Below are 26,605 nucleotides of genomic sequence, written 5' to 3' on the forward strand. Positions count from 1 at the left end.
AAGGCATCATTTCAGACTCGCGGAGGAATGGAGCACGCAGAGGCAAAAGCTGCACCGCACCGTGGCCAGTGCAGTCACATAGAAAACACGAGGCAGACATCACCCCCCATCCCCACCCACGCCCCAGGAAACGGAAGCTTCTCCTTACAGTGGGAGATATAAATCAGAACGGTTTCTACAACAGCAGCGAAGGGCACCAGACTTCCCAGATCTCCAAACTGAAAGGTGAGGCTCTCCGCCTTGGCCTCGGGGCCATCTCCCCCACTCTTGACAGCTTCCCTCCCCACACAAATGACAGTGGTCTCCTTTTCCATCGTCGACTTCTCTTTCAATAATTTTTTTTCTTCTTTTCCATAAAGAGAACAAGCAGCTCTGCTAAAGAACCACTGTGAAATGATTGAAGTTCCCATGCAAACAAACCATTAGCAGAGTTCAAATGCAATTTAAATTACCAGTTGTTAAAGTGCTCCTCAATTTCGTGGTAAGTTTCCAAGGAGAATTACATGCTATATACTATTTAATTGGTTGTTTTCTATTTTTTAACATCCATTTATCGCCCCCCCCCGATATTTCAGAAATGTCTATAAAAGCTTCCCTTTAAAAAATTATACATTGTTGAATAGATTAAATCTAAAGATTGAAAAGTATCAGAGAAACAGCTGCAGGATCATGCAGCTCAGCAGAAACTGATGGTTTTGACACCACAAAACATGCAGAATTTTAAAATCTTCGGAGTCATCCCGTAATGCCCTCAGCGCTCTACAGGTGAAGATGCTGGAGGTCTGACAGGGAAAGGAGGGTTTGGCTCAAAGTCCCCTGCCTGGTTAGTGGCAGACTCAGGATGACAGCCATGATTCCTGATTCCCTGCGCCGCCTCTTCTCACCACCCCGTATGTGGAGGACATGATGGGAAACACTCAATGAGTTGTACTTTCCACCTGTTGATTTTTTTTTTTTAAAGGAAAGATGAAATCCCCTTCAAAACACCCCTGACCTCAAAACCAGAGATGGGCAACAGCAAATCCCCTCTCCAAAAGTGAGAACAGGGAAAGGCTGATGAATGAGTAGTCAAAGGAGCTGAAAATGATCAGACTCTTGGCAGGAAAAGGAAGGACACTTCTCCAGATTAATTAATCAAGTTATGGGACATCGACACGGCCAATCTGCACTGCTGTCCCTGGCCTGGGATGAGCGGCTGTTCCTGCCATGAGAGGGTAAAGGATCCACCAAGCAAATGCAGGTCTGCAAAGGGAAAGGGTTTCTAGAAGCCACCATGAGTAAAGAGGAAACTGAATGCTTTGATACAGGATTTGTGTCAATTATTTAACCTCCCTGAACTCTGAGGTGCCTGGGTGGCTCAGTCAGTTGAGTGTACGACTTCAGCTCAGGTCATGATCTCGCAGTTCGTGGGTTCAAGCCCTGCATCAGGCTCTGTGCTGACAGTTCAGAGCCTGGAGCCTGCTTCAGATTCTGTGTGTCCCTCTCTCTCTGCCCCTCCCCTGTTCATGATCTGTCTCTCTCTGTCTCTCAAAAATCAATAACTGTTGAAAAAAAAAATTTTAACCTCCCTGAACTCAAGCTTCCCTGACTGCAAAACAGGGCTAATACCACCTCCCATCGGGATCTATCTAATCATGCCCTGGAATTCCAATTCCAGCAGGCACGGCCCAGAGCCCACACGCAGGATGCCCCTTGTCTTCTAAGGTTGCTGTAATTTCTCAAAGCTTAAGACTCCGTGGTTCTAATTTATTTGGACTATAATGGTGCCTTATAAGCTATGTATGTTCCCTAAGTGTGTGAGATGCTCTATGTAAGTTCATTTGTCATTCAAAAAATAAAATAAGACAAGTATGTGGGGCAATTTACATCCCCAAGCAATTTCCTTCACCACCTCCGGTAGGGGTGGCTCAGTTGGTGAAGTGCCTGACTCTTGATTTTGGCTCAGGTCATGAACTCACAGACATGAGACGGAGCCCTGCATCAGGCTGAGTGTGAAGCTTGCTTAGGATTCTCTCTCCCCTTCTCTCTGCCCTTCCCCTGCTCACTGTGGACACATGCATTCTCTCCTCTCTCTCAAAACAAATAAACATTTAATAAACAAATATCCTTCCAATAAAAACAATACAGAGAACAAACTGATAGTTGTCAGCAGGAAGGGGGCGGGGTGATGGGCAACAAGGGGTAAAAAAGAGTGGAGAAAAAAAAGCCTTCATAATGGAATGGATAAGTCACAGAATAAAAGGCGGAGCATAGGGGATATAGTTAATGACACTGTAATAGCGACGTATGGGGACTGATGGTAGCTACACTTACAGTGCCCATAGTATAACACATAAAGATGTTGAATCACTGTGATGCACACCTGAGTCTAATGGAACATTGTATGTTGACTATAATCAAATAAGAAAAATTCTAATTTCCAAAAAAGCCCTTCAAATCCAATATATGAATCGAAAAGTAATAAAAATCCCAATTTATGTCCAAAACCTCATGTAAACTTTCCACCAGCCTGTAAGAACAATTTCCCAATCGCCCACTGAGGAAACTGAGGGTCAGAGGGGTCAGGCAATGGCCCCAGGTTCTGGGGCTGATAATGGTAAAGCCAAGACTTGAACCCCAAGCCTTCCAAATCAAGCCCCACAACCCTAAGTCTTCCTACTTTGCAGATACAACTGTACTATGGACAGCTATTCCGCTAGAGGCAGAAATATCCTTTAAAAATATCCCTCCTGTATTTTTACATTTTAAGGAACTCGGGGATATAAAACAAAGCCTGAACTTCCAGAATCAAATATGTTCACATTAGAAGCAGAATCCTTCCTGTGCCCTTAAGTGAAGTAAAAAGCTCTGAGCCCTGGCACGAACCAGACATCGCTGGGTATGTGGGAAGCAGGCCTGAGAAAGGGGAGCAGTGAGCGGACAGCAGGCCAATTCACAAAGAGAATTCCAATGGCTGGGCGCGTGATCAAACAAACCGCGGGTAACCCAAGTATGAGCTTCTGAACACCCCTGTGGCGCAACTGTTAGCTGACACGGTGTCATGTGCCCTGCATTCGCAGGTGCTCAAAACAGACACTTGTTGGCACCTCCTGTCCTTCGTGAGGCACCGTGTAGGCCCCGAGAGTGGCAGGTGCTGAGTCAGGCCTGCCTGGCGCTCTCCAAGAGTTCACAGGCTCACCGGGGACACGCTCGGATACAATGAAAAGTGTGCAGAGCACAGGTGCACACAGTGTTGTTTCGAGGGTCTGAAGAGCTCTGCGGATGATGGCTTCTGAACCGAGCCTGAACACCCAAGAGGATTTCCATGAATGAGGGGGAAGAAAATAGGCCCAGGGAACACGATGTGCTAAGCACCTTAAGGAGGGGTTCAGGCTGTTCCTTGGGAAAAGTGACTAATCTGCTGAGGCCAGTGGCAGAGCACACAGAGGGATGCGGTGGGAGACGAGGCTGGAAAGGAATGTTGCGGCCACGACATGGAGGACCTTGTGTGCCAGGCTAAAGTGGATCTTGACACTCATGGGTACTGAATTCTGGGAAATGACATAGGAGAAAGTTAAAGAGCAGAGCTACCCCTTTACGAACTGAATGCCCTTCCATTCGGCCTCCAAGCACAGGGAGGGTCTGAAGGACAGCTTCCTCCTCTAAATGGACCCCTTCTCCATGGCCCCACCCACAGAGACATCAGAGACATGGGTGGTTCTCAGAGGTGCCCCCAGACCCACCACTCTGTGTACCTTTTCTTCTAGTCTGGAACTCCCAACCATGAAAGACCCAGAAAACAAAAACCAAATCTCATGTTCCAAGCAGGATTTCCGCTCTGCCTTCAGCGAAATGCCAGCACTACCCCACCTGATGAATCAGAACACAGGCCCAACGCAGGCTCCAGCCTCTTCCCTGTTACTAAGCAGAAGCTAGAGGCCTATCCACACACACTGTGTGTGCCCAAAGCTCCCTATCACAAAACTCTTCCTTCCAGGCCTGGTACCTAGTAATGAGCCTGCAGTGACGTCACCAGTTAGGTCATACGGAATCTTTCCCTCAAAGGATCCTTCGAGGCAGGTCCCATTTTTAATGGCGTAGGCAAGATGTTTTCCCTTCCTGCCCTAAAAGGAGCTCCCAGTCTAGGAGAGACACGGCGTAAACAGAGCAGGAGATGGTGAGTACCACAGAAGCAGCACAGGTGGCAAACACGAACCCTCACAAACAGCCCTGGGACTCGATGTGATTCTTTATCCATTTGACAGATATGGAAACTCAAGCGCAAGCAGGTTAATTGACCTGGTGGAGGTCACAGCCACAATCTGAATGCTCAGAATCACCACAGAGCGGTATACTCTGTTGCCCCATGGGCTCGTTGTGATGTGAGCTAGCAGAGGAGAGAACAGAGAGATCCTTCCTAGTGCGGGGCAGTGTGAATGGTGGAGAGGAGATGGTGATCACAAGTCACCTCAGTCAGAAGGTGGCCATCCGTGCAGAAGTGTGTAAGATGAACAGGAGGTCTCTGGATTAAGGTGGGGGGGGGGGGGTAAGGGGGCCTCGGGCTAAGGGAACAGCACAAGCTAAAGCATGAAGGTGAGAAAAAACAGGGTATGTCTGGAAAATGGCAGGGAACATGGCTGTCTTAGGGATGAGTGAGCCAAAGCCTCACCATGCAAAGGCGTTGCCATCTGACAAGGATGAGCTAGGTACCAGGGGAAGGAGTTCGTACTCCTAAGTGGCAAAATAAAGAAATTACCAGTCAGGGACATTCAGCTGAATATACTAGGAAAATAATGAATGTTTCCCGGCAGAACAGTGATGGTTCCGGCTCTACTTGGGGTCCTGTGCTTCAGTGCTAAGACCACCACGCATTCACCTTCCAGGATCTGGGCGGGGGTCAAGAGTAACGGGCCTTCAGGTCCCTTCTGATCAATATACAGAGGAACACTGGCCCCTCATTAAACGCCTCCTAGGCCCTAGCTGGGGTACAAGCACCCCACTTGGTGAACAGAGTGAGGAGAGCAGGACAGGGTTCATGGAATCAAACAACCTACACTTGACTCTTGGGATTCTGCAAGAATTAACAATGGAACCCTGAGCAAGTCCCTTCCTTTGAGAGAAGTTAATTTGTAAAATGGAAACCATCCTACTCGTAGACTGGGTTCTTGGGAGAATTAACAACTAATGTGTGAGATTAAATAGAAGGATATGTGTTTCTACATGCAGCCTGACGTGTTTAGAATAGGTACTCCCCCTGAAAGCCACCATGATGACAGAGGTGGTATAAAAACGGCACAATCCTCCCGGTAAAGTATCTAAATCGGGAGCTGTCAACAATTCCCCCCCTCCCCCACTGTTGAAAATTGATCTGTATTCCCCCAGGCAAGTCATTACATCCTTTTGTGCCAAATTGTTTTCATCTTTTAAATGACCCAGTAATCCCACTTTGGGCAATATACATAAGGGAATAATCCAAAAGGAAAAAAGAAGGCAATTTGTTCAGAGATGTTATTCATAGTGCTATTTCTAGCTCTTTACATATCCCTCTATTATAGCACTCCTCTCACTGCGCTGTAATTATCCACTCCCCTTCCATACGCCTCCAAATTATCTTTGAATCAGTCCCCAGCACCTAGCACAATGCCTGGCATACAGTAAGAACTCAATAAATGTTTGTTGACTAAATGAATGGGTAATATGAAAGAGATTTTAAAAGAAATTCAAATGAGCAAAAACAAAACACTACTTTTAAGAGATGTTAGAATTTTTTTTAAAAAAATGGTAATACAGACTACAAACTATTTGAAGAGGAGTGTGTGAAGAAGCCCAAAAGTGAATTTCAGGTGATTTAGAATATGCTCTCCAAGCACGTCCATGCTCATGCCCAGTGCAGTATAGGACTGCCATGAGACACCCAGGGCCATAAGTCCCATGTGGAGTCACTGTGGCCTTGTGGCCAGAGCACAGGCTCGGTCAGGAATCTTAGATTCCCAGCCTGACTCAGACACAACCTCACACTAACCAAATCATCTAACTTCTCTGAGACCGGGTCCTCCGTGCCACCAAAGAATGGAGGACTTACAGGAAATTCCATGTCAAGGAATTACAGAGGGGGAGGCAAGGGCCAGCAAGCGTGAACCAAATGGAGACGAAAGACGTCTGGGAGATGTGACTGGACCAGGGTCCTCGAGCCAAGGTGGGGCCTTGAGGCCCCAGCTCTTCCGGTCTCCCCCAGAGCCTTTCCATCCCCATCTTATGGGCTGGTTGAAGGCTCCTTGCAGGGGATCTGCAGGAGACAAGAATCTCTGCAAAAGCAGACACATCAAGGAAAAACAATATGTTAAATACGGCCCACAAAGTCAACATCACTCTGACTGTTCCGTATACTTGGTGGGAAAGAATGCTTTATAAAAATACCCAGGGAGAGCAAAGGAAGCGGCATGTTCTGCAGGGCTTATTTTGGGGCCTTCCAGCAGCTCTCAGCCAGGAAGTCAGAGGCAGGAAGCCACTGCCCTCTGTTCCCTAGCCAGAAGTTCAAGGTTAGAAACCAAAGTAAGGAGCACACAGGCTCCGTAGTCTGAATCACCTGCAAGTCTATGCACTGCCCCCTGCACATTTTCACCTCCTTCAGGGTCTCCCAGATTCCGGCCCATTGACCCTGACACTACTCTGAAGGAACCTGCACTTGAGGTCCCATAGACAATCCCTCCAAAACGTGTCATGAACCAAGTCGCTTCTTTCTGGCCCCACTTCCACCACCCTAATCAAAGTTACCACCACCTCTCAACTCCTGACGGCAAGAGTGTCCTCCCAACCTTCTTGCTTCTACCCTTGTCCCACTCCCGTGACAGCAGGCAGAATGATGTTTACCAAACACTCAGGTGCTTCCCATCACCCCTAGACTCGGGACGAGCCCTTCTGTAGCTTACTTACACGCAACAGCCCTTTCCCTGCCCTCCTGGCATGCTTCTTCCTCGACCGCTAACTATCTCCTAGCATCCTGGGCTCCTTCTATTCCTGAAGCACACACTTGTTCCCGCTCCATGGCCCTCTACATGGCTCTCCCCTCCTCCCAACTTTTACGTGGCTGGCTCCTTGTCATTCAGATCTCAGCCTAAATGTCATCCCCAGATCTCTTCCTCCATTCACTCACTATCTTAGTGCCCTGTGTGAGTCCTCCTAAGTGTTACTTATCATTCCCTCCTGTTTACAAGTTCATTTATTATCTGCCTCCTCCACACACCCTGAACTAGAACATAAGCTCGAAGGAATCATTGTTCCCCGTGTCTTTTCCTTCACTCTAAACCCAGGGCTAGATTGGAGCCCAGAACAGTATGAAGCACATAAGTGGGAATCCAATAAGCATTTAATAAAATTAGATGAACACATACCACCAGTGAAAGAAACCTTACAGGTTGCTAAGGGCAAGTCGCCCAGCACTGTGGCTAACATCCTGGGCTCAAGAATCTGCTGAGGATCACTAATGCTTGCTACTCAGGAGCAGTAGGAGTTTAAGCAAGTGTTCCCACTTCTCTAGACCTCACTTTTCCCACCACATGCCTATGCGAGTGCTGGGAGAGTAGAAAGAGATCAGTCATGCAGAGCAAACACCTCGTGTGGGCTCAGCACAGATGGAATGCTCCCTGTTGTTTACGGGGGTCCCATCTTACAGGTGTGAAAACTGAGGTCAGAAAGAAGCATTATTACCCAAGTGAAACACTGAGTTAGCAACAGAGAGCCATGTTCAGAAAAATCACAGCTACAGTCTCTGTCCACTGCTCTGCAGACTAACTGTTCCTTAGACATCGTAATAACAAAAATACCTAATGGCATGACACTGATTTATGTATTCTGCCTTATTCCATAAAGGACCTGATCTGAAGCACCTAACAAAGACGCATATAGTTTGTGATATTTTTATGGTGAGAAAACTGCAGATGGAAACGTAAGGTGAAGGAAAGGGACAAGGATTACAAAAAGGAAGAGTCTTGGGGCGCCTGGGTGGCTCAGTCGGTTAAGCGTTGGACTTCGGCTCAGGTCATGATCTCACAGTTTGTGGGTCCAAACCCCATATCGGGCTCTGTGCTGACAGCTCAGAGCCTGAAGCCTGCTTCAGATTCAGCATCTCCTGTTCTCTCTCTGCTCCTCCCCCACTCACACTCTGTCTCTCACTCTCTCAAAAACAAACAAACATTTAAAAAATTAAAAAAAAAAAATAAGAGTCATATGTCTCATGCCATTTGCCAGAGGTGGACTTCCCATTTGGTTTTTTTTTTTTTTATAGTTTATTGTCAAATTGGTTTCCATATAACACCCAGTGCTCTTCCCCACAAGTACCCACCTCCATGCCCACCACCCTCCTCCCCCTTCTCCCCACCCCATCAGTCCTCATTTGTTCTCAGTATTCAAGAGTCTCTCATGGTTTGCCTCCCTCCCTCTCCTCAACTATTTTTCCTCTTCCCCTCCCCCATGGTTCTCTGTTAAGTTTCTCCTGTTCTACTTATAAGTGAAAACATATGGTGTCTGTCCTCTGCCTGACTTACTTTGCTTAGCATAACACCCCTGAGTTCCATCCACATTGCTACAAATCGCCAGATTTCATTCTTTCTCATTGCCATGTAGTATTCTATTGTGTAGATAAACTACATCTTCTTGATCCATGCATCAGTTGATGGACATTTAGGCTCTTTCCATGATTTGGCTATTGTTGAAAGTGCTGCTATGAACATTGGGGTACATGTGCCCCTGTGCATCAGCACTCCTGTACGCTTCCCAGAGACCAATAGAAAATGGAGGGAAATACCCATGTACAATCCTGTGGAACACTTGGTTACCAAAATGTCACAGCAAGGAGGTATCACTATCCACTTAAGAATAATCCTAGTTTGTCATACTCTTGCCAACTAAAATAAAATATCCCCTTACTCCTGATCACATGCACTCTGAAATCACATGACCTAGGTTCAGATCCCAGCTCCGCTGCTGATGGAGTGACTTTGGGCAACTTGACCCCTCAAAGCCTCAGGCGCTTCCTCTATAAAAAGGTAAAAAAACGGTACCTATGTGGGTTAACAAACTATGGTGCGTATGTATGTAATTCTGACACCTGCCACAACATGGATGAACCTTGGAGACGTTACGCTAAGTGAAATAAGACAGTCATAACAGAATCACTACTGTAGGATTCCACTTAATGTGAGGTGCCTAGAAAATGATGGAGACGGAAGGCAGAAGGGTGATTGTCAGGGCCAAGGGGAAGGGGGATGGGAAGTTAGTGTCTAATAGGTCCAGAGGCTAAGTTTTGCAGAACGAAAGGAGTTCCGGAGACGGGTGGCAGGACAGGTGACTGCACTTAACACCACAGAGCTGCACACTTAAAGTGGTTAGACAGTAAATGTGTGCTTTACCAAAATTAAAAACAAAGTTAAAAAAAATAGCACCTACTCACAGGTAGCAGTAGTAGGGACTCAATGATTTAGGGCAAGTGCTTAGCCCAGTGCCTGGCATTCAGAGAACAATCAATTCGTGTCAGTTCTCCTTATGAACAGTAACAGCACGGACACCTGCACCACCAGCCCTAACCTCTTAGTGCCCCTATCTGTCACCACCACAGGGTTTGGGGCGAGGGTATCCCAAGCCTTCCCTTGCAGCACCCTCCTCCCACCCGCTGAGCAGGGCTATAGGCAGGCCAGTCGCCATCATGGAGCAGGAGACAGGCTGCGTGCAGGGTCCTGGGGTCCTCCTGGCAATCCAGAGTAGCCTAGGGAACTGCCTGGCCCCCCTTTAACACAGGACAATCCTGGGTCTCAGAGCACTTTCCTGCACTATTAGGACCCGCCACCTAATGCCACTGGCATGAAAGTGCTTCCTGACACACATCTCAAGCATCTCTCCTGAATTGAATAAAAGTGCCCCCAGGTTGACCAGAAACCAAACTGACTACAAAGAACTACACTCATGGCCATATAACATCTGGCGGGCTGTTAAGAAAGGGCAGTGCCCTCCAAAGTCTCTCTTTAAAGCTGTATCAGAGAAGGCAAGGAAGTGTGTGTATGTGTGTGTGTGTGTGTCTGAGTGTATATCTCAGAGTGAGTGTCTATGTGTATGTGTAACCGTGTGTATGCCTATGTGTGTCTAAGCATATGCCTATGAGTGTGTGTGTGTGTGTGCGTGTGTGTGTATGTGTGTCAACATCCATTCTGAGTCAGGCTCACCTTTCAATGGAAATTACACTGCAGAGTTCTGACAGCTGAGCGAGAAAGCCCTCCTCAGTCTCCTTCGAGGCCCGTGCGTAATTTCCACCCCCTGGGAGAAACTGAAATAAGGGTCTCTGTTATCCGGTTCTGCATTCTGGATCCCTCTCAACCCCTTTCAGGAAACCAAAAAAGAAAAAGATCTAGCCAGCCAAGCAGATCAGAAGGCAGCAGCCCACATCCAAATAACATTTACATGACCGAAAGCCGAGTAAGTGGACAGCAGAAAAGGGGGGGAAAAAAGGAAAAATTTTACAAACAACAAATTCAGGCATCTGAGCCCATGTAACATGATAGAAAGAGGTCTGACCTGGGGCAAAGTCTCACCCATCAGATCAGTAAGGGGGGGCAACTCTGGCATCCAGAGTCCCTATTTGCTCATCTGCGAAATGGGCATGTTCTTCTCCGCCTCTGCAATGCAGGAGGAGCAGCCGAGGTGTGGCGGAAGGAAGAATGATCGAGAGCCAGAAGACGGGGGTTCTAATCCACCTACTCAGCCCTGTACCTGCAGGGCTAGTTAGCTTTGCCCCCCTGGGCCTCCCCTGCCTCCTCACCCCCAGTCCTGCTGCAAAAGGAGGCAGGCCGGCCGAATCATCTCTAAGACTCCTTCCAACCCACACAACGTCCTGCACACTGGGTATTTACTCCAGACCGTGGATGCCGTGTGAATGCTGCATATATGGGCAATATCTTATGCTCCAAAGGCCAACCATAACTCTGCTTTTCAAGCTAAGACTACCTGTCACTCCCCAAGTGTCCACGACCATCCTTCTGGCTTGTTGCTCTAACCCTTGCAGACAGACAGACAACAGCACTCCCAGATCACCTTCCTACCCAGCTCTGGCTAGGCCTCAGGTGGGAGGAAATAGCTCTCATTTTTTTCACACACAAATAGAATTTTCCCTCAGGCCGAGTCCGCCTCCAAATCCCACTGAGAGCAGAGCTCCCCTGGGACAGCGCTGTCCACACCCCCAAACTAAAGGGGCCAGCACTCCCAGCAGCATGTCCCGTCACCCTGCAAGTCCCAGGTCTGCGAACAGACATGCCGTTCGCTCTGTCAATAATGATGTACTCACGTGAGTCGGGCCCCACAGGCAGCTGGCCCTCCGCTGGCCCTCACTCCCTCTCACACGCCCTGAGCCCCACTGCAAGGAGGCTGCCCCAAGGCCCGAGGGGAAGAGCACTGAGACCTTCTCTCCTCAGCTTCCAGAACAAGGGGCGAAGGAATGGAGGGGACGGCGGGGGGAGGGGCGGACGGGGGCGACTTTGTTTCTGGAAACAAGAATTCAAATCCTGCTTCTCCTAAACCCTGAGTCACCTCCTTCTCTTCCAATAGATCAGTGTGGTGGGTAAACATTTCCATATATGGAGAAGCAGGCTAGAGGAGGTCAGAAAACTCACCCTTCTCTCCTCTGGCACTTGAAGAACATGCCCCCACTTATGACAGAATTCCTTACTCGGAGTAGATGATTAACCCCAAAAGGAGGGCAGTCGGCTCCGCAGGCTGCCTGTTACAGGAAAAAGCCTCCCCAGTCCAAACAAGGAAGTGACTGGTTTGAAAGGCTTTATGTTCACCTGCGGAATGGGACATGGAGAAGGCAATGACATTTATGGAGTCAATCTATTCATTCAGGCAAGAAGGGTGTTATCTGGGGGAGATGTACCCAAAGGGGTCACCAAGTATAATCCACAGGGCATCTGATGTCAAATGAGCCCTAAAATAACCCCCACTCTTGGCCCCAACCCCTGGACTCCCCTGGGCCAAGAATCCTCCTGGGAACTTAGTTTTGAGCAAGTTATTCATAGGACGGACATTGGGAATGAAAACCCAGAATACAACCAGACTTTCAAAAGAATGTTGTTGAGGGGGAAGGAGGGCTGAAAGCCCAATTTAATTTATACGATTACTTCCGATCAGAAGGTCCTGAGAAGTGTTTTGATAACTACATTGGACCAGTAAAGTTGGTCAGGAACCACTCTGGTCTAAAAATGACTCCAGACTGAATGAGCAGAAGAGAAAGGAGAGAGAGATGGGGTGCTAGGGAAAATGGCGGGGCAGGGGAGGAGGGGTCCGCTCAGAGAAGGGGATCCGCACCTCGGCTTCCTGGTGGTTCTATTTCTCACAGGGGTCCTCTGTCTGTATGCCACATGAGATTCTCAGAATCTCCAGCCACCTCCTGGCCTGGCACCAGGAGGCTGCTAGTTCTCATCCCCGGGCAATTTTCAAGCAATGCACAGCGCTACTCAGGGAGCCCAGGGACCCAAGCCCTAAGCCCTGGTCAGCCACTCCCTGAGATTTTGGAAAAATCAGTTCTCTTGTGGCTTATATCCTTTCATCTACAAAATGGGTAAGTATCATATGCTCCAAACTATATGCTCCAAAATCAGCTTCTACTTGGGCTGTCCAAATAGTCATGACACACTTATTCGGATTACTTGTTTTATATGTTTGCAGGCAAGCCATAAATACCTGAAAAGCAGCAAGCTTTTCTTATTTATTGTGCATTTAATAAATGAACACAAACATAAGTGATTATTAGATGAGGAAGGGAAACAGGATCAGAGAAGCTTCCAGCACATGTCAGAACCAGAACTCGGCACAGAATTCCAGCCACTGCAGTGCTCCCCAGAGGTCCCAGAGGCAGTGTGAAGAGGGTAGAGGGAAGATCCTCGTTTGTAACTGAGAAGACTAGACAAGGAGCCATGGGACTTGTGCTTCTGTAGAAAGACAGTCATCCTGTCTGGGGTTCAGAGTCCCTTCCAATATTCCAACAGGAACATACCAGCAGAGGGAAAAGACATTCCATGGGAAATAGCTGCCCACAGATGGCCTGGGAACCAGGGAGTAAGCAAACTACAGAGACAGGTATGAAAACCAAGAAGAGTCTATGTCTACCCTCCATTGTGCAAAATAGCACTTGTAGGTCAGTTTCCATATCCACAAAGGGACCCTTCATTCCTTAATGTATGAGTGCCTGTCTTCCTCTTGACCACTGAGAACCACCTGCTCTGGGATCTTGAGAGGAGAGAAGACCACTAGACCCAATGCCCTGCCTGATTATAAATCCCCCCCATGGTATCCAGTGAGGTGGTGACTATTATCTCTTACAGCTGCAAATTCCATCCTTCCAACAGAAAGTTCTTCCTTATATGGAAACAAAACCTAACTCCTGGCTGTCCTATTTCTCATTCTGTCTCTTTGAACCACACCAACAACCTATGGTCTATTCTACGGGCTTGGAATTTTTATAGGTGAATCTGGATATAGAAACGAAGCTATCCAAGATCTCAATCCTCAGTCACTCTTTTTCTGACCATATCACCCTGCTAGCTCCCAACACATCTGTTGCCACCCTGAAATCCATCCTTTTCAGCTTTTTCCAGGAAGTGCTACTGCTAAGCAACCCATTGTGCACATGGACCACTGGCCTTGTGGACTCACAAGACATGTGCCCTATGAAATCCCAGTCCTTGAGAAACGAGGGGAAAGACACCTTCTAGGCCATTTCTTCGGTCACCTCTACCGCATCACCCATGCCTCATCCCCACCTTTGTGGATGGAGCTCAGGGATGCAGATCCCACTCCCAGCTCCCCATTCCTGCTCTCCTGTCCTGCCAGACCTAGAACTGTCTCCAGGATACAAGGCTGTTCCAAGGAACATTAAGAGTGAGCTCTGCAGGGAAAGAGGGCCTTGCCAACTCAAAGCTCTCAGAATAATAACCAAGCAGCCTACAGGCAAGGACGGCAGCACCAGCTTGCTGATCACAGGACTGGGGGAGCTTGTGATTCCTAACAACCCCTGCACCACCCTGGATTTCACTGTCTTTGCCAAATGAGGGGAAAATGTTCTTCTGTGCCGCAGTTCTGAGGGTGCAGCTTGGAGTCAGGGCGCATGCAGCAATGGTACCTCACGCTAGCAGTGTGCTTTACCAGCTGATAAGTGCCTTCCCAGGCGGTCTCATTCAATCCCTACTGGACACTCCACTGGGAGCATTCTACCTGACTTCATGACAGGAAAACTGAGGCTCGGAGCGGTCAAGTATATTCCCAAGGTCACACCAACAGTACGTAATAAAAGGAACACGGGTTTAGAAGTTGGACAACTAACAGTTCCAACTCTGCTACGGACAAAGTGTATGACCTCTGGCCAACTTTAACATGTCTAAGCCTCAGTTTCTACACCTGAAAATTAGAGATTAAACTAGCCCTTCTGCCTCCTCCCAGAGCGGTTAGGAGGATCAAATGAGATAATGAGAGTTAAAACCCTCGGGAAAACGGGAAGGCGTTCCAAAAGTGTAAGGGATTATTGTGTGATTACTTGTAAATGACTATGCATTCCATTACAAATACAAAAAAGCAGTGAGGTCATCCTCAAGACAAAGAAACATTGAGGCGCCAGGAATGAAAGGGAAATGATAGGATGTTCTACAGGTTTCTGTCTGTAGGCTTCTCACTGGTGGCTGAATCTTAGCATCTACTGTCAGACTGGCAGCCGCCAAGTCGCATGTGTCTACGTCTAAGGGACTTTCAAGACAACGCTGCTTTCTTAGCTACAAGCGAACGCCGCCCCAAAAAGAGGTAACAGAGAGGGATGTGTGGAAGACCCCCTGAGGGTCTCAGTTCCGGAAACACGACCCATGATGTTCTCCTTGGAGAAGTGGTTAGAAACACAGGCTCTATTCTCTCTGCAATAAGCCCATGGGGAAATAAATGTACAGGAATGAGCTATTTACCAGAGAGCACCAAGGAAGCTCCCCAGCATGAATTAATCAAGGACACAGGATGTTTCAAGCTGCGGATACCAACAAGATAGAAATCAGCAAACCATTAAACATCCAAACACACCTCCCGAGGCGCAACCTGCAATGCACGCATCCCAGGCAACAGGGAGGGGCGCCTGCGGACCTGCGCTCCTGCGGCAGATCGCCCGGGGACCCAGGAAGCTTGGAGAATACAGTCACTGGTCCGGCTTCCTTCAGGCCTCTCCCGACAGGCTAGTCATCAGGATTCTCCTCAGTTTCTGCAACGATCCAAGTCATCAGTGTCATTTATGGAGAGGGCCAGATCTTCCCCAGAAATCCATTCTATTTCCCGGTTTGCACTTTATCATCTCCTTCCTCGTGCTGCACGTTGGAGAAAGGCACTAAATAAATTACAGAAGTGTGTGCATGTCTATTATGAGTGTGTGCCTGAATACCCAGGGCTGGTTGCAGCAAAGGGCTTTGAGAGACAGTGTGGGACAAGGGGGGGCCTACTCCGTAAGTTCATACTTCAGTAGGGTGTCCTCAATGGGAGGCGCAGACGTCCAGGCTAGGTGTTAAAAGAGGGTGAGACAGGGGCAGTGACAAAGGACATTCCAGGCAAAAGGAAGGATTGGAGGTCAAGCAATGAAGAGCTATGGCCAGTGACCAGCATTGTGTAGGCCGCTACCGGGAGACATGGGCAGATGGGTGGAGACAAAAAGAGGTTAACTCAGCAAGGTAAACCGAAGCCAAATAATTATCATAGCCTAAGGTGATCAGGTTGGATTCTATTTCTGAATGCTGACTGGTTTTTTGAGAAGCAAAGCTCTGATGACAGCATCGATCAGGTTTTTAAAAATGGTCTCTTTAGGGGTGCCTGGGTGGCTCAGTTGGTTAGGCGTCCGACTCTTGGTTTCAGCTCAGGTCCTGATAGCACAGTTTCATGAGTTCAAGCCCCATGTCTGGCTCTGTGCTGACAGGGAGGAGCTTCCTTGGGATTCTCTCTCCCTCCCTCCATCTCTCTGCCCCTTCCGCACTCACTCTGCCTCTGTCTCTATCAAATAAATAAATACACTTAGGGGCGCCTGGGTGGCTCAGTCAGTTAAGAGACTGACTTCAGATCAGGTCGTAGTCTCACAGTCCGTGGGTTCAAGCCCCATGTCGGGCTCTGTGCTGACAGCTCAGAGCCTGAAGCCTGCTTCGAATTCTGTGTCTCCCTCTATTTCTGACCCTCTCCTGCTGACGTTGTCTCTCTCTCTCTCTCTCTCAAAAATAAATAAAAACTTTAAAAAATTTTTAATATTAGTAAATAAACATTAATAAAAAACATCTAAAAGAAAGAAAGCTTGTATTAAAATCTATCTAAGTCCTGTGTTCTCAGCAAGCAAGTTATTCCTCTCTCACTAAGCCTCGGTTTTCTCATCTGTAAAATGGGAACCATATCATTGTCTACCTAATAAGGCTTTTATCAGAACTAACTAACGTGCATAAGTTGCTTGCTAGAATGTTACAATAAATACTGTGTTGTGATCGCCCCACCTGTAAATGTATCTGCGTTCACAGATGGAAAAGAGGAAGCACTGTGTCCAGAACAGAGATGCTCCAGAAGCGACCAGGGCTCAATGCCCTCATGGCCATTTTCAAACTGAACAAACAATATGACAGCAATAAGGAACCTGAGGGAGGAAAACACTTGGGTCCCAAATTCCCCCCAGCTCATCTTTGAAAAATCTTACAGCTTATCTCGGGAAACTCTGAAACCCACGGCCACTCGAGGCCTCCAAGAAAGTCAGCCAAGACAGTCAAGGAGAGAGAAAACAAGCTTGGGGAAAACGCTGACCCAGGTCATTGGCACAGGAGGAAGTGTTAGGCTTGGCATCCCAGCTTCTGGCTTCCATACTGACCAGCGAAGTGGCTTGAAAAATCCTATCTGGTTCTGAGCCTCAATTTCCTGATCTGTAAAATGGGGATGACACAATCCCCCTCTCTACTTGTCCTTAATGTAGAGCCAAGGACTTAATGAGGATGAAACACTATCAATATTCTCAGCTGTGTACCTCTATAAAACCTTATTGTTTTTATTATAACTTCAAGTAAAAAGGTGAACCACTGCAAAAAAATAACTTCAGTGTGCCCACAACTTGAGAATCATCCCATCCCATGCTCCAAATGCATCATTCCCTCTCTGTGGCCCCAGGCTCCCTGCACTTCCTGAAGCTGCTACCAGCTTAACCCCCATATAATCCCAGCATTCCCTGCTGATTCCAACCAGTAATCTGCATTTCACAAAAAACAACATCCACCTGCCCTCAGGCCAGCATCGGAGATCTCCAGGATGGGCTCCCAACCATCTTTCCAGACACATCTCCCATTACATTGCTACATGAACCTCTGGCTCCGGTCAAGAATGGACCCCCAATTCCTCCCAACCCCAAGATTTGGCCATGTTTCCCCACCTAGTTCTGTGCCTCCAAATCAGAGTGCAAAATCTCTTTACGATGCAATGGGGAAGTAGATCGCCTGGGAGTAGGCTGTGACTGGAGTGTGGTCAACAGAATCTTTACTGCCCCATTCTTTCCCCACAGGGGACCCACCTATGTCCAGTGCATAAACATCCTCATCATAAGTAGAAATACTACTGTATTTCTTTGTAGCCAATAAATCTTTTCATGTGCCTCATGAAAAGATTTAAAATTTAAAAAAAAATTTTAACATTTATTTATGTTTGAGAGACAGAGAGAGACAGAGCACAAGCAGAGGAGGGGCAGAGAGAGGGGGAGAAACAGAATCCGAAGCAGACTCAGGGCTGTGAGCTGGCAGCACAGAGCCCAATGTGGGGCTCGAACCCACAAACCTCGAGATCATGACCTGTGCTGAAGCCTGATGCTGAGCCACCCAGACGCCCCTCCCGTGCCCTATCTTTTTGAATGCTTAATGTCAAATATGATCATGACACCCATTTTACCAATAAGAAAGCTGAGGGTCCATAATATAGTAAGTAGCTGAGCCTGTAGCCAAGTGCAGGCCCTTGGGTCCTGAGCCTGTGTCACTACACAGTTGCCCCTCAGCAGCAGAGTGCAATTAAGATTTTTAAGAAGTTCGAAATGTATGAGCATTAATGTGGAGGGCAATCGAAGGATCCCTCTCTCCTTCAAGATGCTTAGACCTCAGCTTTCCTCTACAGCGTAGGCAGGACCCCGGCTGCCTGAACAAGACCCTCTTGTGTGACATGGAGACAGGATTCATGCAGCAAGCTGCCACGTACTCTCCCCAAGTCCACATGCTGACCGCTCGGCTCTCCCAGGACCACGGGAGCCTACACCTGGCCCAACTCCTGCAGACGACTTGCCTGGGGCACTCATGCACTCGCACCGCTATCTACTTGATACCAAGTGGTAAGAGGAGGTGGGGCTTCTGCTCGGGTACTTTGCACTAATAATGTCACTGGCTTCCCACTCACTGGCTTCCCAATGGCAAGGGAGTAAGTCCAAGTACTTTACCTAGTATCTCAAATGTCTCAATAACTCGACTCAACCTTCGAGTCTCACCACAAACTCCCTCCCATGGCCCCTCAGCACACATCCTTTGCTTTATTCAGACTGAACTCTTAGCTTGCACTGTTCCCTTTGTTTGACCTCCTACCTTCCCTAGCCCAAGATCAAATATAGATAGCCTATACATCCTTCAAGGCCTACTGGGTATTCCCAACAGGAGTGAGACTGCCCTTTGAAGAAAGGCAGTTATGCCCACAATGCTTCATGTATTACAGGTCATCTAGCATCTTGGGCCCTGACTGCGCAATGACAACAGTGGTCTGGCCTTCAGCTCCGAGACGACAGAAAAACACTCCACCATGTTTGTAACTGCCCCTTAAGGAGACGTCACTGCCCCCAACGGAGAACCACCCAACCACTGTCACACTACATAAACCTCCCTTACCTCCCCATCCATTTGGAACCATCTCCCCTCTCTGAATTGGCTCAGCCTGCTGCCTACCATGTTAATCATAAGCTTCCTATAGTCTTACCATGGACCTGACTTAGCCATTCTCTTCCCGGCGAGGGCTCCCAATGGAAGACTCCATGACTTCTCTGCCCACAGTGCCAAGTCTAGCGTAGCATCAGGCTCCTCGTAAGCATCTAATAAATGCTCATGAACAAATTACATAAACAAGACAACTGCCCAGGCCATGACTCCCAAGAGGAGATCCTGGAAAATTACAAATCAACCACAGTTGTCAAAACTAAGGAAAACCCACCATGATGAGCACTGAGTAACGTACAAAATTGTCGAATCACTATATTGTACACCTGAAACTAATGTTAATACTGTACGCTAACGATGTTGAAATTTAAAAAAAAAACTAACTAAGGAGAACACAATTCAGAAACCAAAGCTGGGCAAACGGCCTGCACTTTGGGAGTCAGAAGTGTATTCATGTTGTACATTTTATGTAAATAAACAAATAGGAAGTAGAACATTAGACCGAATTACATGCGGTATTATAAGTGATGGTCCATGCTGAGTGTGTGAGGATGATTACGGACACTAACGCACGGGCCCTTGTAAAGGCGTGTGTAGGTGGCAGATACACTCCCTCAGTGGGCTCATCAGAATTCCTCTTGGCCTCTAAAGTGCCTTCCCGCACTGCAGGAGCAGACCGCTAAAAACTACATTTTCCACACTCCCTTGAAGCTAGTGAATGCACGTCCAGCAAGAAGATGTACTTGTGTGAGACCCAGAAGGTGGAAGTGAAGCCAAAACTTCCTGTCTCTATTTCTACTGGCAAGCACCTTCTGGAGCACCAAGAGACAAAACACAGCCTGTGTGGCAACTCAGCATCCTCCCACCAGCCAGGAGGATGCTGAGAAAAGTCTAGAGGCCCAGCAGTGGCATCCTAATCCCCTCTCCCTCATCCCTGGGTTGTGGTTATGGAATAAATCCTTAAGCTCAATAGCTGCTGATGCACCCTCCTGTTCCCACTGTTCCAGCCTTTCTAACCATCTTGTCAGCATCTGCTCCCCCAAATTAATCCCTTTCCACTTAAATGACGTGGAACATCTTTCCCGCCCTTTAAGCCTGAAGATGCAGGAGGGTGGTGGGAATAGTAAATCAATTAGCTGATGATCCATTCCTCTACACCTTGATGGGCTCATATAAGACCTATGTCTGTCCAGGCCTAAGCCCTTCCCCGTTGCCTCTGTGAAGGGAAGAGATGTATCTCACTTTACCGCAAGGAGCCTAACAGACCTAAGGAACATAAATAGCAGGTCATAAGCTAATCAGAACTACACAAAGTCTAGCTCATATAAAACTGACCGTGTTTACAGCATAATTGCTGACTCCCTCCTGAGAATTCTTGGCTTGACCTCTTCGTTTTCCAGAATCGCCACTGACTACTTCGGTGCCTCAAAGGCATGCCGGCTGCAGACCTAGAGCCCATCTGCTCTGTGCAGCCCCACAGAGTAGGCCTCCAGAAATGTCTGTTCCCGTCCTTGTCTCCTCATTTATAAAACAGAGACAGCAATCATACCTTCCTCATAGGCCGGCTTAGATGATTCGATGACTCAGGAAGCATAAAGCAGCCAGAACAGGTGACCGGTACACGGTGGCCACTTGCTAAGTATCCCCTGGTGTGGGAAACCCAAGAGCAATCTTAGGACACAGGTATAAGTCCCTTTGCAAATGCGGAAACTGAGACCCCGAGAGATTACGTAACTTGCCCAAGGTCGAACAGCTAGTAAGCAAGGAGTGGAAGCAGGGTCCGAATGCAGCTCCGTGGCCTTCCACCAAATCTAAAGCTCCTTGCACCTCATCATCCTGCTTCCCAATATGCACACCTAATGGGAAAATGTATTAATCTAGAGGAGGAAAATCAGCCCATACATAACAGGGCTGTACCTCGCGAGCTCTCTGGGCATCATAGAATGATAAGGCCAATGTCATAAGCCCTGCCCTTCAGCACAGTCAGCTCCTGTGGGTAAAATTAGCTCAGCTCTGCTCCGCCTAGAGCCTCAAGGCAAAACTCACCCCGGGGAACAGGGGAATAGCACGGCCTCACCTGACCCTCCCAGGAAGGGTCCCTCATGTGCCTCATTAGGGCCTGAGATGACTCATTTTGCTCTTTCCTGTCTCCGGCTGCTGAGGTCACCTCTCTACTATCCAGAAAGACAGCTCCAAAGGAGAAACAAAGAGGAAAATACAAGCAACCATTCTGTTTTCCTTTCCCCAGGGCAGTTGGCGAGCAAGGATGGGGTGCTGTCGGCCATGCCAGCTGTGTGCTGGGGGAAGGAGGCTGTGCTGAGTTATATAACCAAGCTCAGGACCAGACACACTCTAGCCCACATGAACTCCTGAGACTGCCCTCCTTATTTTACTTGAGTGATGGCAGTATGGACCAAGGGAGAGGCCTATTCCATCTTCCTGTGTCCTCTAGAACACGACACATAGATGATGACCACCACAGTCTCTTCTGTATCCTCCCAACTCAGTGCCACCAAACTTGAAGGCAGAGCTCGAATGCCTACCTCTCCTAGGGCCTTCCCTGCTCCCATGCCTACCTAGCTAAAATTTCCACCCCACCCTTTATAATAACTTTTCTCTACCCTTTATTACTTGGCATTTATTCACTCATTCAACAACTATCTCTTGCACACCTACTATGGACTTGAGGACACAGAAATAAAACAAATGAGCCCTGCTCTCAAGGAAATGCAACCCACTTCAATAAATAGCTAAAAATGGGGGAAGTGGAGTTATCAAGGGTCAGAGGTATATTCCAAGCAGAGGTGATACCAGAGCAAAATCTTGGAAGGCACATGGGAGCTACTGCGTAATCTGGGGAGAGGAGTGATATCCTCACCCGGGAACAGTGCATGTTAAATAACGTCTTGGAATCTACAGAGAATCCTATGGATATTCCTGGAACACAGGATCTGTCTCAGAGGCTCATGAGATGGTCACGGAAAGAGGCAGGGGCCAGATTACAAAAAGTCTTCTAGCTTATGCAAAGGATTGTGGATTTTACCCAGAATGAAGAAATCACCCAAGGATTTTTAAAACAGAGATATGGCATGAGTGGATTTGCATTTTTTGGAAAGTCGCTCTGGAAGAAGGGCAGAAAATCGGGTGGAAGAAGGTGAGAACAACTAGACTATTCGAGGCATAAGACATTTTACTAGAGGTAGAACAACTAAACCACTAGAGGTAGAAGATGCTTAGGATCAGAACTGAGGCAAGACAGCGAAGGTGGAGGAAGGGTGTGTAGGGGTCTACTAGGTGGACTCAGTAAGATCAGAGGATGACAAGACAGAAAGGTGAGGAGAAGGTAGCATGCACACAGAGTGAGCCCCAGTTTCCAGGGTTGGGTGATTGGGTAGATAGATGGTGACATCATTCGCCACGGTGATAATACTGAGACAGGTCGAGTCTGAGGTAACTTTAACATTCCAACTGGGGTATCCAAAAGGCACTGACATATATGGGTCTTAAGTTCAGGAGTTCTAAAATGAATGTAACAGGGGCACCTGGTGGCTCAGTCGGTTAAGCATCCAACTTCAGCTCAGGTCATGATCTCACAGTTCGTGGGTTCCAGCCCCGTGTCAGGCTCTGTGCTGACAGCTCAGAGCCTGGAGCCTGCTTCAGATTCTGTGTCTCCCTCCCTCTCTAACCTTCCCCTGCTCACACTGTCTCTCTCTCTCTCAAAAATAAATAAAAAACATTTTAGAAAATTTTAGTAGAAAAAAATAAAATGAATTTAACTCCTGGGAGTCACGAGCACAAAGACAATGAATGTGGCAGAAGACGAAGCTGCAATACTAACATTTATGAGATATAAGTAAGGAGAATAAGAGCTACAAAAGCAACTGTGAGGAGAGGTCTAAGAGGCAGGGGAAGAATAAAAGAAGCAAGAGTGGCCAACAGTGACAATACCACAGAGACCAGATCAGAGATGTAGTAAAAAGAAATGAATTCGGCCCCACAGTCCTGGGTGACAACTTCCATCAGACTGAAATGGGCTAAGAAGCCCAAAGAAGGCAAGGCAAGGCAGAGACGGAAGCAGGGGAAATGGCACATTGTTAGAGAAGGACACGTGGGTGTGTATCTGACTTCCCTACTAGGCAACAGGCTTCCAGAACCGTGCTGCCCCACAGGAATATAATGCAAGCTATGAATGTAATTTGTCATTCGCTAGCCTAAGCCATCTTTTTAAAAAGCAAGAGAAACTAATTTTTTTCATGTTTTAATTTATTTTTTGAGAGACAGAGAGAAACAGTGTGAGCAGAGGAGGGTCAGGGAGAGAGGGAGATACAGACTCCGAAGCAGGCTCCAGGCTCTGAGCCAGCTGTCAGCACAGAGCCCGACGCGGGGCTGGAACCCATGAACTGTGAGATCGTGACCTGAGCCAAAGCCAGAGGCTTAACCGAATGAGCCACCCAGGCGGCCCCATTTTCTCTCTTTCTTGCTCTCTCTCACTCTCTCAAACATAAAAAAAAAAAATTTTTTTTAATTAAAAAAAAAAAAAGACCTACCACTCACATATATCTCAAGCAGGCCACTCTACCCCTCTGAGCCTCCACTTCCCCCACCGTAAGAATAAAACCTCAGTTCTCCATATCTCGCAGACTCACTGTACAACTCAAACTAGTGAAGACACTCAAATATTATACAGAAGCAGGGTGCCCCCCAGAAGTCTCCCTGTATTATAAATACATACCGTACGAGTTTGTAACATTATAAGCTTCAATCATGTCTCCATGCACACGTCCGTAAACAAGAAAAACCCCTGCATGGCTACGTTAACATCAGCATTTTAATTTGCAACATCGCCATCCTTCCCTTCTCCCTTCAAAAACCACAGAAGGTGTGGCCACTCTGATGTTCCTAGAGAAACACACTAGGCTTTCTAAGAGTGATCACACTGTAAGGTTTGCCTACAAAGTGAAGCCTTACAAAGGCTGGTCAGGCATGACTCAGCCTGGGAGGTGGTGTGGTTGAAGCGGTACTGATCCATCCACAGAGCGCACAGAGAAAACGGCCGTATTGTACAGACATAAAGTTCCATAGTGAAAATCTTCTCCACCTCACCCAACCTCCAAGAGCTACATGGTAACAACTATCTGGTTTCACTCTGCTTTTTGAATATGCAACACAGAAATACTGCAGGGATTAGCAAGGGTAAGAAGCTGCAATGAGGTGAAATGAGGACTTCTTGGAGACCCAGCTGCCATGTTAGAGGGGAAAAAAATGAAGATGATCAATATGTTTCTTTTGTTGATCAGGGTCATCATCCACAGACTTGATTAAAAAAAAAAGTCTCTGGGGCGCCTGGGTGGCTCAGTCAGTTGGGTGCCCAACTTCAGCTCAGGTCGTGATCTCAAGGTTCGTGGGTTCAAGCCCTGCGTTGGGCTCTGTGCTGACAGCTCAGAGTCTGGAGCCTGTCTTCTGATTCTGTGTCTCCCTCTCTCTCTGCCCCTCCCCTACTCATGCTCTGTTTCTCTCTGTCTAAATAATAAAAATTTTAAAAACATTTAAAAACTTAAAACAATTTAAAAAAACCTCCCTCAGGGACTCCTGGGTGGCTCAGTCAGCTTAGCATCTGACTTCAGCTAAGGTTGTGATCTCACAGTTGAAGAGTTCGAGCCCCATGTCATAAGGCCTTTGTTTCCGCTTCAGATTCTGTGTGTCCCTCTCTCTGCCCCTCCCCTGTTCATTCTCTGTCTCTGTCTCTCTCTCAAAAATAAACATTAAAAAAAGTAATGACCTAGAAGGAGGGTCACTCACAGACCCCTAAGATAAAGGTGCTCATCTGAACAACGAGCACCCTAACTTAGCAGGAAAGAAACAATAAAAACAAGAAAGACGTGTGGAGGCTGTGATATGGGGGAGGGGGCTGGAGGGCCGGAGACCATGGGGACATAGCATATGAGCGGCAAAGCAGAGCCTGAAATCCTGTTGGTCAAAATCCCAATCTTTTGCTCTTTCTCTTTAGGAAAGAGCATCAAGAGAAACAGCAAACTTTTTTTAATGTTTATTTATTTATTATTATGCAGGGGGATGGAGGCGGAGAGAAGAAGCAAGAAAGAGAATCTTAACCAGGCTCTGTCTGTCAGTACAGAGCCTCATGTGGGACTTGAACTCAGGAAACTGTGAGATCATGACCTGAGCTGAAACCAAGTCAGATGCTCAACTAACTGAGCCACCCAGGCGCCCCAACCCCCCTTTTAAAAGCCAAATCAAAAAGTTACCCACTGACAGACCCAGCTAGACAAAACTATTGATACACAGGTTGCAAAGCAGACCAAGTAAAAATTTTAAAAACAGTTAAATTCTGCTGCAAACATCATTGAATCCAAACTCTGTCCTACTAGCAAAAGATCAATTTTCATTCCACTCGATATCTCTCGGCCACACATTCTGCGTGGCCAGTAAAACTCCGGTGGCAAAGATAGCATCACAACCAGTTTCCACCAGACCATGCACAGGACCTTTCTGGGTCACCCTTCCACGCCTGACCATGCAGACTTGTGCCCTCGCCTGCCATGTACTAAAAAAAAAAAAAAGAAAGAAACAGAAAACACTAACATATCACGGCATGATGCGGCAGAGAAGGGCAGGGGCTGGTTTATACAATTTTGCTGTTGCTGTTGAACAAACGCTTACAGGGTAGGTCACTTGTCCTCTGCCAGGCAATTTTCTATGCGCTTTACAAATATCAATTCATTTAACCTTCCCAACAATCCCTGTGAAGGAGGAACCATTATCATTATTCCCATTTTACAGATGATGAAACTGAGGTACTGTTAACACAGAACTAGACAGTGGCAGAGCTGACAAGTGAATCTAAGCAATCTGGCTCAAGGTCAGTGCTCCTCACCATCATGCCACGCCGCCTCTCCGTTGATTTTGCCTGTCATCCCTGTTTTTATTGTTGGTGGAGGGGTACCAGAACCCAAAGTGTACACACACTATCATCAGCACGACTGACACACTCTCTCCCTAAAGTTACAGGACAGGCCACATCCTAACCAGGAAGAATATTATTGACTGATGCTGGAAAAAGCCCTGTCACAAGACCAGAAACATGCAGCATCCACGTGATCACCACATTATCTCTGTCACCATCAGGAAGTGGTCACACAAGAGTGAAAGTCAAGAAGGCTCAGGGACAGCAAGAGATAGACTGCAGCAGCCATGTCCCACCAGTGGTCTTGCCGAGGGGACCGGAAGACACCTGAACCGAGGCTTCCCCTTCCCTGTACTCTGCCAATCCTTGCAGCAAGGACTCTGGTCCTCATTTTGCAGAAGAAAATACCAATGACTCCATTTTTTGTTACACGTTACATTTCCATGCAAGAAAAGCACTGGTTCCTCACAGGTGTCACCGCAAATTCATAGGACACAGAGGCTACATGGTGTGAGCATGGAGCGTTCAGGCTTTGCAGTCAGACAGATTCAAGTTCGAAGCCTATGCACGCCACTGTGTGACACTGTGTGAGTCCCATACTGGTTCTGATTTAACCTCTAAGGCGAGGGGATGATGAAAATCCCTATCTCATGGGGTCACTGGGAGATCAGAGACCTTGCCAGCAAACTGCCTAACACCTGGCACGTGGCAATAAAAATGAAGA

At 47.5% G+C, this 26,605-nt stretch overlaps 1 protein-coding gene across 3 annotated transcripts in view; it reads right to left on the reverse strand.

Annotated features, from left to right (window-relative positions):
* The window catches only part of LPP (LIM domain containing preferred translocation partner in lipoma), a 662,184-nt gene that overhangs the window by 598,029 nt on the left and 37,550 nt on the right, over positions 1-26,605 (reverse strand). The window lies entirely within an intron of this gene.

This window comes from Suricata suricatta, chromosome 5 (assembly GCF_006229205.1).
Source record: "Suricata suricatta isolate VVHF042 chromosome 5, meerkat_22Aug2017_6uvM2_HiC, whole genome shotgun sequence".
In the NCBI taxonomy this organism is placed as follows: Eukaryota; Metazoa; Chordata; class Mammalia; order Carnivora; family Herpestidae; genus Suricata; species Suricata suricatta.